We start from the raw sequence: 14,353 nt of genomic DNA on the forward strand, positions 1-14,353 counted from the left end.
ACAACTAGTGATGCTCAAAGCTTACTCCTTGCTGTGCACTCAGGGATCACACCTGATGAGCCTCAAGATCTTATAGGTTGCTAGGGATTAAATCTAGGTTGGTCATGTGTGAGGCAAGTGCCCTACCTGCTGTATTATTGCTCTGTCCCCTCTCTAATATGTATTTAAGGCAAAGGTTAAGTGCTGATAGTTTTAAATCTCTTTGTAAGTAGTAAGAAAAATGAATTAAATGACTACATGCTGGGGTGTTAACACCTAGCTTTCACAAGGGGAACATCCTATTGTGAAAGACTAAGGAATGGATTCTAAAAGATAACTAAGATTGCAAAGTAGCCACAATTGACTCACAGCAGGACCTAGCTTCAAATCTTTAAAGAAAGTGTCTTTAGAAGTTCTTGTGTTTAAATATAATTGTAAAGCTTCTGTGTTCTAATATTAAGCATTGAATGCCAGTAGGCAATTGGGTATTAGTGTCATTGCTATCATTAGCAACTTTTAAAAGGTCAGAATAAGACTTTAATATGCCAAACTTCAGAAACTTTATTTAAAAAAATGTGTCTAAAAGCCTTCCAGGAATCATAGATCTAAGATTGTGACCATATAGATCCAGAATGTCCACTGTTTCTTTGTACATGAAAGCATTTCCACCCTTTCTGAGTAAGGCAAATGAGAGGTAACATTGAGTTCTTTACTTTTCAAGTAAAAATTTTATAGTGTGTTAAATTTCTCTGAGGGAGAGGCCCTAACAGAGATTCGTTTGGTTTTCAGTACCCATTGAGAAGTTAAAGCAGAGAAGAGCACTAAAAAGCAGCTTCTTTATTTCTGATCATTCAAGACAGAATTGGGAATAGGAGACTGCCAGAGTGTCACTAAAAAGTAAAATTGAGATTTTCAAATTGTCAGAAGTCATCACCATATAATACAACGGTTATGTCCCCAAAACATGCACTGAAAGGCTCTAGAGAATTGAAGAAAGATGGGTGGTGATGATGGGATTCATTTTTAAATCTGTTGGCATTTGACTACTGGCTATATATAAATATATATCCCACATCATATAGGTTAAAATACTCTGGTGTCTTCCTATTGCATTTCAGATGAAGCCCAATCTTGCCAATGTGACTAGCAGACTCTGCAATCTGGGTTTAGGATTCTTTCCTAACTAACTCTACGGTCCTACCTGTCTGGATCACTGGGCTCAACCAAAGGGGGTGTTTTCTTGCCACCCAGCCTTTGCCTTATGCAATTTCACTTGGCATTGAAAGCTCTTCAGACTGATTTTTTACTCTGGTTCTGGCTCTCACCGAACCTCTTCAGCCTGCTAACTTATCTAAAGCTTTCCCTCTCTCACTGGCTACTTTTCCCACTTTGTTTTATTTATAACATTTTCTGGTTAAATTGTTTTCTTTTCATTTTTTAAAGTTACATCCATTTTGTAGTTTTCACATTATAATATATCAGTAGCCCTGTCCCTTGCCGTCTTGTACTTTGTTCTATCTCTTGTACATTTAGCTGTGCCTAGTCCTCAAGAGCATTCATGAAGCAAAAGAATAAAGAAATTCACTTTTATAGCAACCACTATGAAAGTACCAAGAGATTCTAGTTTAGTGTTGATGGTTTACAATGATAAAATGGTAACAGTATAGGGCCAGAGATAGAGTACAGTTGGTATGTCACTTGCCGACCATGCTGCTTACCTAGGTTGAATCCCTTCCATCCCATATGGTCTTCTTAGCACAGAGCCAGGAGTAACTCCTGAACATCACCAAGTGTGGCCCCCGAACCAAAAAAAACAAAATAGGTATATGGAAATTAAAAAATAAAAGTCTTTTCTATGTATTATATTATTTTGATATCTCTTATAACACAAAAGCCTTTAAATTTTGATTATTAAAGATGTGTTTATGGATTTATAAATGGTACACTCTATAAAAATGGTAGGGCAAGTCCTCAGGAGTGACCCCTGGTGGTGCTTTGGTAACCTTGTTGTAACAGCAGAGATTAAACCAGGTCTGGCTGCATTGCAAAACAAGTGCCTTAATCCCTGTGCTATCTCTCTAGCTTCTAGCAGGATTTCTTTTAAAAAACAAAATGGAATTTTCCTTTGATTCAGAGATGTGACATCCAAATATTTATGTGAAAGACACATAAACACTAATTCAAAAGTTAAATGTATGGCATCAGTAGTTACAGTAGACAGAAGGTAGAATCTGGGGACTGGGAGATAGCTCTGTGACTGAAGTAGCTGGCTTGAGAGCTTGACATCATGCTTTCGATTTCTGCTGCTGCGTCAGTCATGCACTTAGCATGATCTCGGAAGCTTTACACTTAGCTTTACTGTCTGGGGTCACTGGTATTTCAAGGAGATTTTGATTGACCAGTTGTGTGTGAACACTGTAACTGAACGTGTGACCCCTAGTGAGTACCACAACTAAAGATATTGCAGACTTGAGCTCTGTGAACAGGAGTGCTACCTCTCTTGAGCACGTGTATGAGCATTGCAGGGACCCGTGTTTCACAGTGAAGAACACACGTGGGCACCGTGGCTAAGAGTGTGATTCACATACAGGCAGGCACCACAGCTAGGGGAGTATCACTGCCAGGTGTGTGTGAAGCCCCTGGTGATCAATCTGAAGGCCTACCGGCAGAAGTAAAACATACCAGCGGGAAGAGCAGCCCATGAATGCCAGAAGCAGAAGAATGAATCAGTGTATTTGAAGAAAGGAAAGATGAAGTGTCAAAAAAAGAACAAAATAAGGAAAAGGAATTAAAGAAAAAATAAATGAACCACCAGAATCCTGTGGGACAGCCTAAAAAATAATTCAATTATAGGCACCCAAGATAGGATAGGAAAGGGAGATAGGGAAAGATTTCTGGTGAGAAAAAAAAAAAAAAAGCCAAAAATGTCCCTGATCTAAAGATCAGCTTGGACTCCCAGATCAAGGAAGCTCAAAGAATTCCAATCAGAATAAATTCAAACAGGAAACAAAAACGAAAAGAAACCAAAGACCAACATAACCCAAGACACATTGTAATTAAAGTGTCAAAAGCCAAAGTCAAAGATTCTGAGAATAAGCCTTACAATTACCCATAAAGGAGCCCCCCCCTCCCAATTAAAAATCACATCTGGTCTTTGTAATGACACCCTGTAAGAAATAATGAAATATTAAGACATATACAATACACTGAATGAAATAGGCTCCAAGTAAGAAGATGTCATCCAGCAATTTTACCTTCAAAGTCAGAGGTACAATACAAAACTTTATTGAAAAGCAGTAGCTAAATAAATTATATCATATAAAGCATAAAGAAACAAAGAATAGCCATACAAACACCCAATAAATGTCAGAGTCATTGTAAACACATTACCTTAAGTGCAATAAATTTTTTAAAAGAAGCATTCAGAACCATACAAAAAGATGGCATTTAATTCCTTTATTTCTGTTTTTCTGTTTACTGTCAATGGCCTGAACACACCAATCAAAAAGCACAGAGTGGATGGATAGATTAGAAAAGTGAAACCAACCTTCTGCTGCTTACAAGAGATTGACTTTTACTGTCATGATAAACACAGTTCAACGCAAGAGACTGGAAAACAGTCAGGCAGGCAAATAGAAGGCTAAGAATGATGGGAATGGCTACACTTAGAGAAAATATACTTCAATCTAAAAAAGGTTATAAAGGACAGAACTGGGCAGTATAAAATGATCAAGGTAAGTGTACACTGGCAGACAACATTTGCTGTCATATATTCACCAAAAAGAATAGTGAAATACTTAAAACTAGGCCTGAGGAAAATATCAACTACTACATACTAGTAGTCAGAGATTTTAGTACCATGCTCTTACCATTGGATCCATGAGCCAGACAGAGAATCAATGAAGAAATAATGACATTAAAGGAAGAGACAGGAGAGATTGTTTTAATAGACTTCCGGAGTACTCTGCATCCCTTAGAATATGTATATGCATTCTTCTAAGAATATGTATATCCATTCTTCTAAGTGCTCATGGATAATTTTCAGGCATAGACCACATGCTGCGACACAAAAGAAGTCTCCATAAAATCAAGAAAACAGGAATCATATCAAATAACTTGTTAGATCATTATACTTTGAAATTTGAAATAAACCAAGAAGAAAGTTGGGGGGAAATGCTAACATTATGTAGTTCAAACACACATTATAAAACAGCCATTTGGATAAAATAAAGTAAAAATTTAAAATAAAATGATTCCTGGATTAAAATGAGGAAGAAGATACCAAGCTATCAGGTCATATAGTACATATAGTACATAATAGTACAAAATAGTACAAGCTGGTTGTTCATTCACTAGGAAGTCAGACTGAAGGAGTCAACAACTTAACCTCACACCTGAAGAAATTGGGGGAAAAAAAACCCACAAATTGAGTGTGAATTAAGCAGAAAGAGAGAAATAATAAAAAATTTAGAAAGCAAAAGTTGCTGGTATAGAAATAAAAATAAAAGAACAAAAGAACAAAAGAACAATGAAACCATAGCATAGTACTCAGCCATGCGAAAAGATGAAATGTTGCATTTTGCTGCAACTTGGAGGCAATTGAAGGAAGTTATGCTAACTGAAGCGGAGTCACACAGAAGACAAACACCAGATGCTCTTGCTTTACTGTGGAGTATAAAGAAACAAAGCAAGGGGATTTAGATGATTGCCTGTGGAAATGACCCTGAGCTATGGACTGTAGAACTGTAATCTAAGAGCAGAGGACGGGTGACGTTGGGGTGGGGGAGTCGTGAAGGAACCTTGGAATAATGGTGGAGGCATCTGATACCATAGTGGTGGGTATGGTGCTGCAGCAATACAAGAATAAAACAATAATATTGGTGCAAATGAAAAAGCATAAAACAACAAAATTTTAAAAAGCTATAGTACATTTTAATAGTAGTAATAAGGTATGTATTTTAGAGGATACTATGATAATTATTTGATTAAATCTATGGTTTTAAAACTATTAATGGAAACAGTGAAAAAGGGTTATTCTCATTAACCCTTTTGATGATAGGAGTATCATCAAAACTTACCATGAAAGGTAAACTTAACTTAAAATACAAAGAATGGGGCTGGAGTGGTAGTACAGTAGGTGAGGTGTTTGCTTTCCATGCTGCTGATCCAGGCTCAATTTTCAGCATCCTATATGTTCCCCGAGTACCAACAGGAGTAATTCCTGAGTGCAGAGCCAGGAGTAACTCCTAAACATCACCGGGTATGGCCCCCAAATCAAAACAAATAAAGAAAAAAATGTAATGAACAATCCCTTCAACATTTTAGTTTAATATTTTATCTCTATCAAATAATTAATCCCCACCCATTATCCCCAACCAACCATATCTTTCCATATCTGCCTGCCAATCCCAACCTCTGATTGTTCCTAGTCATCTTTACTTCTGAATTGTTGTATATTTTGTGTATAAAACGAAATCTGTGTTTCAGAAGCCTTTATGATGATGCATAAATCCATAAAGAAGTCTGGTTGATGTTATATTTAGCATTTACTTTCCTTTTAGCCTGTGGGCCATTCATTTGAGATTACAGTTGGAATCTATGAAGTTCAGTGTTGAGAAAGTTATTTTATCTAGTTTGCAAGTAGGCTTTTAATGACTTTAAATTCCCTTTTTGATATTTATACTGCGTATTTTGTTTGAGAATTTTATAGAAGTATAATGAAAACCACAGCATTTGTTGCCATCCTTTTTCTGGAGGTCTCAAATATATTTTCTAAAAGAGTGACTATGTGAAAATATTTTTTTCATTGCTAGTTTGACACATCTTGGTATGGGAAATGCATAGTGCTTTTATTGCTGCAGGAAATTTTCGTACTTTATTATCAAATCACTTTATAATGCCAACTGCTTTTGAAAAATAACCATCATGAGTCTCCATTTTTTCTTTTGATATGGCTGTGTTGCCTTCAGCAACTTTATAATAAAGTGCACTCACACTGACATTTTCCACCTGGATAACTGTCCTGTATAACTCCCTGAATTCAACATGTTACATATTCTTACCACCTCCCAGTTAGGCAGCATGTATTCTTGCACAAATTTAAATGAAAGGGAAAAAATATCCATTAAAAAGTTCTTGAGTAAAGTGTAAAATAAATATGACTTAAGGTGATAAAAGCATATGTCTGGATGTTATTAATTCAATTACTAACATATGAGAATTTAAGTGATCTATTTTTGGCTTTTGCATTTATTTCCAAGCATAGCTATAAACTTCTGACACCATGATACTTTAGTATGTTATATTGGGTTACTGAGTTAAAAATTTAATTTTTTGAAGAATTGTTGACTCATGGGATAAACTTTCAATTTGGAATTCTTTATCCACCAAAACAGTTATTCTCAAATAATTTTCCGTAGTGAGATCTTTCATCCTTTCTTCCTATTCCCAAACATTTTGATTCTCTTTAACTTTGTCTAGACCAGTCCTTTTATTGTTTTCAGTCAATTATAGAAGAGATCTTTATGTGGCTCATTCCTAATCATGCCCTCATCTAAAGCAACTATCTTAATTAGATTAGTTCAAGATAAAAGAAGCAGAGTGATATATAAGACAGAGAGCTGGTTTGGGTCTAAAACCTTTCCTGAGAGTAACCAGCTGTGTATACTGTTATTAGTCCCACTATGTCCTTTTACAGTATTCACTATTTGCTAAATGAACAGTTATCCAAGAGTATGTGTATTTCTCCTTTCATAAAGCAATCTATGGGTTGAATCACAGACCTGGGTAGACATGAAAAAGAGATAAACAATAAAGAAAAGTTCAGGGTCTGAGGAGATAGCTTAAAGGGATGGAGAACATGCATTGTGTCTGCCAGGCCTGAGGTTTGATTCATGATGCTGAAGGCCCTACAAACACTATAATAATGGCTTCTTGGGACTCCCTTTAAAAAAGAGAACTTTATATATAGTTTAATAAAATTACAGGCAATGTTAGAGGCATACAAAGATATATATGATAGTTATTTTTTCTTTTAGATATGGTATGGTTAATTTATATAATTGTGTTTTCATTTATGGGTTATACCCAGAGGTGCCAGGACCTAGAGACCATATAGGGTTCTTGGAATTGGATCCAGGCCTACCGTGAGCAAGGCAAGTGCCTTACCTGCTGAACTATCTTTCTGGCTTCTGATTCTGCTTAATTTAATAACCACTTGGTTTCTCTACACAAAATCTCATCCTTGTACTATATTATAATTAACAAAGATTCCAAGGATTAGTCACTAGGATGATATTAAGAAAATGAATATAATTTTTTAAAATTTCACATTCTTAAGCAATTTATGTTTAATGGTCTCTCACCATTATTCCACTTTTTGTCTCTTTAGATGGCAGTGAGTTGGAAGAACATTTCTTGGAACACAATATTCTTTCTCAGGCTGTTCCCTCATAGAAGTGCTAGGCTGCCATCATGAGAGATTGGAACCATTTATTTGTCTAATCACATCTGTCTGTTCACTGACAGACCTCAGTGCCGTGTCTGCCCCATTGAACAGATTCATTCTTTTAATTGGTGACAATATTTATGTCACTTAAGCCTGTGAATTGAACTTCCCATAAGGCAAGCCAACTTTATTTCTAGCTTAGGACAAAAAGGGCAATTTGGGAGTCATTCATAGTGTATGACTTTCATGCCCAGAAATTCAAATCCGGTTTGTGTTTATGTACTAGAACTGCGCTAGGAACACCTAGAGCGTGGGGTTAGAAACCAGCTTATGGAGAATAAGGCTTGAGAACCACGTTAAAAAAATAAACTTTTAACTTCCTCTTGACATTAATGAGATAGGACAGTGTTTCCCAACATTGCACAATTGGCAATTGGGTTGAATGATTCCTTATTGTGGGGGATGTCTATGCAATTGTAGGATATTTAGCAGCATCTAAGATTTCTATACTCTCCTTATGTGGAGACAGCAAAATTGTCTTCAGACATTGCCAGATGTTTCCTGGGAAAGGGGCAATTTTTTTTCTCGATTAAAAGCTGCTGATCCACAGCTTTGATCACTATTAGGATGGAGCAATTGATAAAACACCTGTGAGAAGACAAAAAATCAGTTTCCGTGGGACCCTCATAATCAAGTATTTAAAGATGATTGAAGGGCCTTTGAGGATTGTGGAGATGTTTGAGTGATGGAGCACATGGCTAATATTTGAATCTATAGGATAAATCTCAGCAGCAGCCTGTGCGGCTGCTATAAATCTATTTTGAGTCTGTAGGAAGGGTAAGGTCCTACTTTGCATGCTGATGTTTGGGGTTTGATTGCCAGGACCCCATATGGTAACCTGAGCCCCGCTTGTAGTAATTTTTGAGCACAGAGCAAGAAGTAAGTTCTGAGCACAACTGGTTGTTGACCAAAATCAAAAGAGAAAAGAAAAGATAAAAAGAAAAGAAAACTTTCATTAAAAAAAATAATCGTAGAGGAAAAATAATTAATGCCAAAGGCAGTAGCAGTGCTAAGTTCTCTACAAAATGAATTTTAAAATTTACAGGGGCCAGAGAGATAGTATAGGGGCTTTGGTTCTTGTTTTGTATGCAGCCCACATTGGTTTACTCCTGGATACCTCAGGTGGTCTGCCATCCTTGCAGGAGTTATCCCGAGCACAGAGGCAGGAGTAATTCCTGAGCTTCACCAGCTGTGACTCCAAACAAACAAAACTGTATATAAAAAGAGTTTGAATATTTGTATCCAGAAGCTTATTTAGTAAATCAACAATTATTTTTCACAGTTTAATTTATTTAGTAATTTTCTAGTGCTCTTATTTTTTCAGCAACGTTTGCTATCATTAGCTTTGAGACTTTTGAGTCAACTTGTGTTTAAGCATGTATTTTCCCTATTCCTCACTATCATGTGGTAATCCCTTCATTGCTGTTAAATTTATTCCTATAGTGTGTGCACTTGCTTTTCCCCTGTTTTTGCTGTCAAAAGTTCCTATTTCTATTTTATCCTAAAGATAGACTTTCAGTATTGCAAGAAATATAGCACTTCTAGCTATGATATACAACACTATTTTTAGATAACTTGATATCTACTTGCACAATTTCCAGATTTACACTTCACCATTTTTTAAATTCTTCTTTTGCTATTTATAAACTAATTTGATAAAATGAAATGATTGGCAGGAATAGGGGCAGAGATGGGGAAGTGAATGTCCAATGGTTAAGGGGGGTCTGTCAGATAATACAGTGAATATTCGACTCCAACTACTAGGAAGTCCAGGACTTAGTATACCTGCTTCCTTGTCTCTGTGCATAACTGAGGAACTTTCAACTGTTCTGAGCTGTGCTTTTCAGCACCATTGAGGCTGATCACAGTAGTCTGCACTCTACCTCACTACTACCTCAGAGGAGCCACTAGCCACATAACAGCTATTTAAACTTAAATTAAGCTTAAATAAAACAAAACAAGATGTTTACTCACTTCACTTGCTTCCAAGTTACATGAAGCTGTGTCTTAAGTGGTGGTCTGAGAGTGTAGTTTATAAAGCCATTTCTACCCTGCAGAAACTTATGTTGGAGAGCACTAAAAGATTTTTTTGGACTATGCCATGGTAAAATATTTAGAGCTTTCTTCTCTTGGGAAGTTCTAATGAATAAGCGGCATGCTGGAGTTTATTTTGCCCCTTTTCACTTGTGTTGTGACCATGCTCTGAGGACACAGGGCATTCGCAGGGCACAGTCCAAAGTTTCCAACAGGCTTGCTCTAAATTCCAGGCGCCTCCACTCTTTGTCACTTCAGACAGAGCAGCTCCACTTTCTGTTTCACAAATTGGAGTTTCCTAGTAACTCATCTTGAGTATAAATGGTTGCTTCTTTTAAGTAATTGAAATCCTGTTTAGTAGATTTGTAGAGGTCTGATTGATCTGGTTTGGGAGAATGATCAAAAGGCACACTGTTTGGGGAACCCCTTCCCCGACCTGCTGTCATCTTCCAAACCTAAGAAACATTTGTACAGATATAGACTGCAGTTGTAGATGGCTACCACCATTTTACTTCTAAAATGTGTACAATTGGGAACACGGGGTTGTTTATTATAAGATAGAAGGAAGCAAAATGCTTAAGGATGAATATGGTATCTTATTATTTAGTGAGAGCTTTTTTTTTAAGTTCTTATGAAGATTTAAAAAATTAAGAACTATTTCCTTTTACTCCCCCTTTTTCATAATAATTACTTGGTGCTTTGATCTTTGATTCTTCTGGAACTTTTCATCATTCAGTGAGCAATATAACTGAAAAATATTTATAAAATCCGTGAACTCAGATACTTTAAAAGATTTTTGTTTTATTGCAGTTATCACTCTATTTGTCTCTCAGCTTTTCCTTTGTTGACTGATGCAAACTTCATCACCTTGGTGCTTTAAAAAAGTTATTTATTTTTATTTTGTGTCCACTCCTGGCTGTACTAAGGACTTAATACTGGCTTTGTGCTTAGGGATCACTCCTGGAAGTGCCCAGGAACTATTTGTGGTGCTGGGGATCAAACTCAGATTTGGTTGTATGAAAGGCAAGTGCCTTAACCCCTATACTATCTCTCTTCCACCTTATTTTTCCCCCCCTTCAATATATAACCTAGTAGTTCCTGAAAGTTGCATTGCTTTCTGATACAACAGAATGTTCCATGGTTATTTTGTACATTTTGTAGACTCTACTTAAAACCTAAAGTCACTCATTTCTCTACGGGACTCAATAGCTTTACTGGGAGTAAAGTTCCATTTCGCCTATTTCTCGTATGTTAACATAATCTATAGAAACACATGTTAGTAATTAAGCAGAAGTACTTTCTTCAGCTTTTATGTTAGTTTAGATTTGAATATGTTTATTAGAAAAGGAACTGAAGAAAAAGAGTTGGGAAGAAGTCAGTGTATGTGATCACTTCCAGGAATGATTTGTTAAGGTTTTAAGCAAGTATAAATGGGGGGGGGTTCCATTTCACATTCTCTTGTGTACACTGACCTCTGAACTGTTAACATCTCTAACCACACATACTTATGTACCGTAGTAGATATTGAGGATCAGGAGATATATTTCAAGGGCTTGACATATATGATTTCCTTTTAGGAGTACCAGGTATAATTCCTGGTCTCCAAGTGATACTGCAAGTATTCCTCATTGAGCATTGCTTTGTATGGCCCTTAAAAAATAGACTTTTAGACTAATAAACTATTAGACTAATACACTATTAGACTCAGTATATAATAAACTATGCTCAGTATATAAAAACTATACTCTGCATATATAAACTGTTAAACTGTTATATTCAGTGTATAACTTACTAATATAGACTAATGAATTATTAGAAGGTAGGTTTTGGTTATCTGTTTCTTACTAGTTAGAAGACAAAAGAATTGCTGTTCAAGATCTTTATTCCACAAGCAACAGGAAGGCAGAGTTTTAAATACATTTCTTTTTTGCTTTTTTTTGGGCCACACCTGGCGATGTACAGGGGTGACTCCTGGCTCTGCACTCAGGAATCCCCCCTGGCGGGGTGTTCAGGGGACCATATGGGATGCTGGGAATTGAACCTGGGTCGGCCGCATGCAAGGAAAACGCCCTATCTGCTGTACTATCGCTCCAGCCCTAAATACATTTAAAAAAAAATTTAAACCCTTTCAGATATTTGGTCCCCATCGATAAAAAAAAAGATACAAAAACTAAAGGGCTGGCTTATGATTAAGACAATTAAGACAAAGAGTAATTTGTACTAATAAAATAAGTTTAAAAGACCAGAGATTGAGACAAGGGTTAAGACAGGCTACCAAACCCAGTCAACCACCATCAAGATTAGCCCTGAGTATAGAGTTAGGAGCAGCCTTAGGGAACCATCACTCATGACTCCAACGCCCAACCCCAAATGTGGAATTTCATGAGTCTCTTTGCTTTTCCTTTTCCCTGCAGAGTGCTTGTCAACTTACTCTGTAGGCTAATGGAAACCACTTCTGATATTTCTCATCCTTTTTTCACTCAGAATGTTTTCTTCAAACTCCATCACCCATTTTTGTCCTAAAATTTTAATTTCACCTTGCTGATCTGCAAACTAGCATTTCCCTTTTGGTTAAATTTCTGTGTAATAAACAAGGTATGGCAAGAGTATTGGCTGGAAGGAACATCTGAACTATTTTTTTTTATCTTCACACCTTTGATCTTCTGTATGATCTTGGCCAAAGGCATAGAACATTCAAGCATGAATATGTATGCTCTTATCTGTGTCTCTTTCCAGATTGTATCATGGTTCCAAGTGCAGAGGTAACATTTGTAGCTTCTTTAGGGAGGATTTATCTTCCTTTGTGACACTTCAGTCTAGTAGGAGAAATCACCAAATCACCTCTTCCCTGAGAGAGTGTCTCATACATACGTCTCCATCTCTGATCACAAGGAGTCATTATGTAGCAGTTGGCTCTGATACGCTTGCACAGACACAAATTGAGTCCGACAGCACTGATGTCTCTGGACTTCGCTGTCATTTGAAATGTTGGCATGAGACTGGGAGTGGTAAAGGGAAAGTGGAGCTGATTCCTTTAGCACTTTCCCTCTGAAGTTTTCAGAATTTTAACACTTGATAGCTGTGAACTGCTTGATAAGTTGTTTTCCAGATGAAAGTGATAACAGTAGCTGTTTGGAGCAACTAGATAACTTTCAGTTTTCAAGTAGAACCTTTCAGTGTACAACTTGCTTTGTCAGGCCACCCACAAATCTTTTAAAAAGAAATAGGCTATCTTGTAGAATGGTAATTAGAATGATTTCCCCTCTTCCTTTCAGTTTTATCTTTTCTGCATGCAAACCACTCGTGCATAGTAATGAAAAAGATAATATCTTAAATTTTTTTTATTCTCATGCTCAGGCTTAGTTTCTGAGAAGACACATTATAGTAACTGCATTGTAATACTTTTGAAAGTACAAGTTATTTTAGCGGATTAGGTTATTTCTGGATATCTCTAGTATTTCCTGTCAAGGTTTTTGTATGAATCTCAAATATTCCTGTGTATAAGACTTAAAGGTATATAGTGTTTTATTTTGCATAGGAATTCTGATGTCTTTTCTCTTCTATTCCCAGTTTATACAGCAAGTGAAAACTAAATATTCAATTTAGTTTATTATTATTATTATTATTATTAAAGTTTTCTCTAAGGTGGCTGTGTAGGATATATTGAAGTTTCTGTAAAATCAATTATTTATCACTTGAAAGTCATACTTCAGATTATTGTTTGGAGCCAGACCTTTCTTTTCCATTCTTCCTAGGACCATCACTCTTATGTTCTGTGCTAACTTTTTTACCAGGGACTATTGCTATGTCCTCATAGCACTCTCTAAATTATCCTACATCGATCTGCTAGTTTATTTTCCCCAATCTAGTTCCTTGTTTTTCCTCTGCTTCAAAGCTTTACATAGCTTTCATTTTGTTGCAAATAAACTGATTGACATAGATTGGCATCTGTGGTTCTCCAAGACCTAATTTCTAAAGCCTGACTCCTTTTTTATGCCTCATCTTTTGTTTGTTTGCTTTTTCCGGTTTCCTAATATATCTGTCACTGGCACCCAGTATGTCTGGAGCAGCTGTAGACCTTATTAGAAATGCCAGTTCCTGGACTCCACAGTACACCCTACTGACCCACAAACTCTAGGCATGTTGAACTACTTCCCCTTAGTCCTGATGCACATAGATGTTTGGGAAGCCCTGGTTCAGCCACACCACACAATTCACCTTTATCCAAAGTCGTTTTGTCATTGCTCTGCCTTTGCATTGAATTCCCAGAGTTCCTTTCTGTCTACTTGTTAAAACCCTGCAAGAATACAAAGCTTCCTTTGAGATGCTGCTTTCCACAATGCCATTCCTGATTTATCTTTTCTGTCACGATTTGATTTTCCTTCTTAGCAATAATTGCTTATTAAGTTGATCTCATGTACATGGAAACATTTATTGCTCAGTTGACATCTCTGATATCTTGAACACAGTATGCACTCTATAAATGGTTTGTGGTCTGTGACTTTTGTATAAATTAAGTGTTTGCCCAGGAGTCACATTAGAATCCTTTTAAATCAAAGAGACTTCTGGTAACTACTGTTTTGATTGATTGAAACCAAACTAGACTTGGGTGTTGAGGTTTCTTCGGGGATGAAGCCAAGTTTGCTAGAGTAAAGAATTTAACCACTGCTATTTAATTGGAGAAGTCAAATTAGCCCTGTCATTTTACTTAATGCCAAGAAAGCAACATCCATTATTCTGTCAATAATACTTTTATCCTGCACAGTAGAGCTTCTCTTAAATTTTTCTTAGAGCATTGATGTTCTCTCCTCCACTCATTTATTCATGTTGTAT

General features: G+C 36.5%; 1 protein-coding gene across 7 annotated transcripts in view; it reads left to right on the forward strand.

Moving 5' to 3' along the window:
- PTPRD (protein tyrosine phosphatase receptor type D) overlaps positions 1 to 14,353 on the forward strand; it is a 1,592,809-nt gene that overhangs the window by 1,141,339 nt on the left and 437,117 nt on the right. The window lies entirely within an intron of this gene.

Source organism: Sorex araneus, chromosome 1, assembly GCF_027595985.1.
Source record: "Sorex araneus isolate mSorAra2 chromosome 1, mSorAra2.pri, whole genome shotgun sequence".
Classification (NCBI taxonomy): domain Eukaryota; kingdom Metazoa; phylum Chordata; class Mammalia; order Eulipotyphla; family Soricidae; genus Sorex; species Sorex araneus.